Genomic DNA, 4,257 nt, shown 5'->3' with positions numbered 1-4,257 from the left:
TGCAATGAGACAACCCAGCATGTACTCCTACATGGCCTCTCACCGCTACCTTTACCAAATCGTGTTCATACACTTAGCTCACACACAGTAGGACATGTTCACACGCCTCTGATTGATCCCCGATGAATCAGACCTGACTCAACTCTAAGCAGTAGCAGGCATGACAAACAAGCATAAATGAGTAGGCACATCAGGGCTCAAACAACTCCTACTCATGCTAGTGGGTTTCATCTATTTACTGTGGCAATGACAGGTCATGCAAAGGATAAGGGGGTTCAGCTACCGCAGCAAGTAACAGTTGAATCGTTGTTGTCCTAATGCAGTAATAGAGAGCAGGAGCGAGAGAGTGGGATTTTATCGGAATGAACAAGGGGGTTTTGCTTGCCTGGCACTTCTGAAGATAGCATTGAGTCTTCATCAGTGTCAACGATCACATCATCGGTATCACGTCTATCGAGAGGGGACAAATACCGGCAACACAGAAGGGAACACAATCAATGCAATGCACAATATGATGCATGATCATGACATGGCAAAATGAATGTGTTTTGGGCTAATGCATCTAGCAACAAGTTAAATGGGGTTGGTTTGAATACAAGATTCAAATTCCAACTCCATATATGATTATTTAAATGCCCTTTATTTGTTTTGTCCAAAACAGAGGACAAACATTGTTCAAACATGCATGAAAATGGTACAGATGGATTCCTTGAATTTTTCTGATAATTTTTCATATATAAATTATTTAATTTGGAGTTACGGTTAATTTTCTATGATTTATTGAAGTTTTAGATATTTTCTGGAATTTCCTGAATAATAATAAATCCAGAAAACATTTACTGCATCAGCATGACGTTGGCATGACGTCAGCAGGTCAACAGGGGCTGATCCGGGTCAAACCTGACCAGTGGGGCCCACTGGTCAGTGACTCAGTTGGTTAACTGGGTTGATTAAGGTTAAACTAATACTAACGAAAATGTCAGCAGGGCTGGGCCCACATGTCAGTGGCTTAATTAATTAACTAAATTAATTAGTGTTAACTAATCTAACACCTAAACTAACAGGGCAATTAGCACTAATTAAAATCCTATACTAATCCAGTCAAAGACCGGCCCCACATGTCATGGACACAGGGGGGGTCCCGCCGTGGTCAAGTGGGTCAACCCCACCGGCGACATGACGCCGGCGAGGCCAGATGCGGCGGCGGGCTTCGGAAATCACCCTCAGGGAATCATTTCGAGCGCGGTTAGTTGCATTCGAACGCACGTAGTGGCGCGCGTCGAACGGTGGTGGTGGCCGGACCTATGGTGGCCGGAGCCGACGACGGCGAGCTCCAAGGCGGCGGCCGGAGTTCGGGTGGCCACGGGTTAGCTGCTGCGGCATGCAAATGGGAGGGGGCTTGCGCTAGGAATGCTCTACGGAACGCTGCGAACGCGTTAGGCTCGCCGGGGTGACCAAATGGTCACCGGAGCTACGTCGACGACGAGCTCGGGCGGCGGCGTGCTACGGGCATCCAGGGGCGATGCCTACGGCGAGCAATCGACGCGGAGAAGAGGGGGGTTCGACGCAGGATCTCACAGCGAGTCGGACGAGGTAGACGGAGAGCTCGGGCAAGCGGAGACGGCGACGGAATGGCGATGGCGATCTCGGCATCGGGAGGTTGAAGACGAGCTCGGCGAGGTCGTTCGGGGGCTTCCGGTGCCGCGTGGCTCGGCGGAGAGGGATAGGTCGACGAGACGGAGCTTCTGGACTGCTCGAGGGGACGAGGGAGAGGCGGTGGCCGCGGTGGTGCTCGTCGGCGGCGGCGAGCGTGTTCGGTGAGGTGGGAAACGACGAGAGAGGGAGCAGGGGAAGAGTGAGAGAGGTCAGGCGGATCGGGACGACACCGGGGCATTCATCCACGCGTCCAGGGGCTCGGCGGCAAGCAGGAGGTGGCCGCGTTCGGTTGCGCGCTTGCCACGCACCTGCTTCTCCTTCTGGCAGAAGGTTGAAGAAGCAGGCAGCGCTGGCTAGGCTGGGCCAGCCAACTGGGCCGCCAGGTGGACAGGTAAGCGGCCCAGGTAATATACTCTCTCTCTCCGTTTTCTATTTTAATTACTCTTTTCTATTTTTCTGTAACTGTGAGGCTTTATTTAAAATACTTAGGCATCTCTAAAAATCCAGAAAATAATCAGGGGCTCTGTCTAGATTATTTCCAACAGCCCACACTTATTTTTAGAATTATTTGGGCATTTAAGATATTTACTAGCATTTAAATGCCCAAAGGCAAAGTACATATGATTTTATTCAGTGACCAAATATGTCATGGAAAAAATGTGCAACCCTCTGGTTATGGTTTCAAGCATTTTCCAGAAATGATGAACATTTTTGGAAGCCATTTGGATCACTGAAAATATTTTTAGGTTGAACCTATTTGAATTCCATTTGGTACTAGGGTTTAGGCAATCCCCATTTCAATTTAAATAGAATTTAAACATGATGCAAAAGGATGCAAACACCATGCAGAACCAGAAGCTAGGGATGTGACATTTACCCAGGTTCTAGCCCTCTTAATGGAGGTAATACCCTACTTCCTGCTTGATTGACTTTGATGAGTATAGGGGTTATAAGAGTTGATCTACCTCGAGATCGTAATGGCTAAACCTTAGATGTCCATCATGTATGATTATCTTATTCCCTATGGACTAAACCCTCCGGTTTATATAGACACCGGAGGGATCTAGGGTTGTACAGAGTCGGTTACAGATAAAGGAAGATACATGATCCGAACGCCAAGCTTGCCATCCACACAAAGGAGAGTCCCATCCGGACACGGGGGAGGTCCTTCTATCTCGTATCTTTACGGACCATCAGTCTGGCCCATGTCACATAGGCCGGCTCCTCGAGGACCCATAGTCCAGGACTCCCTGAGTAGCCCCTAAACCAGGCTTCAATGACGACATATTCGGCATGCAGATTGTCTTCGGCATTGCAAGGAGGGTTCCTTCTCCGAATACTCCAAAGTAGTCCTTCACACCTAATAGTTGTATCCGGCTCCGTTCACTAATTACAACTTCAAGCTGTAAGAGCAACAAATACTCAAAATGAGAGTCATGCCCATAGGCGATTTTTCTGGCAAGGCTTTATGTCCTGGACTTGTTAGTATTCTGAACCGTTTTACAACCCTCGCTTTGTGTTTTGAGGCACGGTCATAGGCACGTCTTGTCAAAGCAGAGATCATGCCCCCTTATCATGGGATTCTCATCAATAGGGGTTTGGGTAATCCAACCGTGTCGTTCACACGTCCCCTTGGGAATAGGCGAGATTCAAGGCTCCAAAGTGGATGCTTGATATCCATTGCCTTTATAATAAGACAAAGATCCATCTTGTTACGCCACACCTTCTTCCTCCTCAGCCTATCTGCCATTCGAGCTCCAGCGCCCAAGTCTCAATCCTTTCCATCGCCACCAAACACTTCTAGCCATGTGCGGATCTAGAGCACAGGGCAAGTGGATGGCCTCCTCTATTACAGAGGAGAACATCAAGGAGCTCCGGGAAGCTGGGTATTTAGCCATGGACATAGTCCATCGGCTCCCTGCCAAAAAGCAGATCGTTTCCACTCGGGAGCTGTCGGCGTTCTGGGAACGGGGGTCCCCAGACTTGCCTGCCTACGGCCTGCAGCGTGGCTGTAACACCCCAAAAATTTTGACCTTGTCTGATTAATTAAAATTTGGCCTGAGAATTTAATTTTTATTTTCTGGATTCCCTTTTGATTCAGAACCACTCTTTTCTTTGATATTGTGAAGTTTTCACCCAAGTGAAAACTTGGTTCAAAAATATTGTTGGACTTATATACCCTCTCTAGAAATATTTCTTTTATCAGTGGAATTATTTATATGATTATTTTCCCTGAGCTTTATTTCTTTTAAAAATGATTTTTATAAGCTTTAGATCCTCTTTTGCACTACAACCCTTTTAAATACTCCTTTAAAAATTCCAACAAAAATTGGGGATGACATGTGCGGTTCCTAAATCACTTTTATGAAAAAACCTCTCTTAATCATTTGGGGATTTTGAGCCCTACCTCAAGTTTTCAAATCTGGATCAGTTTGTGGTTTGCACTGCAACCTATTTAAATATTTCTTTAAAAATTGCATAAAAAATTGGAGATGTCAGTAGATGCATATAATTCAACTTTATGCAAAAACCCATGAGTGTTGTGTCGGTGTACTAGAGTAGGGGTACCCTATTACCCCGAACTCGTGGACGGCCAGTTGC

The sequence above is a fragment of the Triticum dicoccoides genome, chromosome 4B (genome assembly GCF_002162155.2).
Source record: "Triticum dicoccoides isolate Atlit2015 ecotype Zavitan chromosome 4B, WEW_v2.0, whole genome shotgun sequence".
Lineage (NCBI taxonomy): Eukaryota > Viridiplantae > Streptophyta > Magnoliopsida > Poales > Poaceae > Triticum > Triticum dicoccoides.
The sequence above is the reverse complement of the archived record's forward strand: the minus strand, read 5'-3'. Positions refer to the sequence as shown.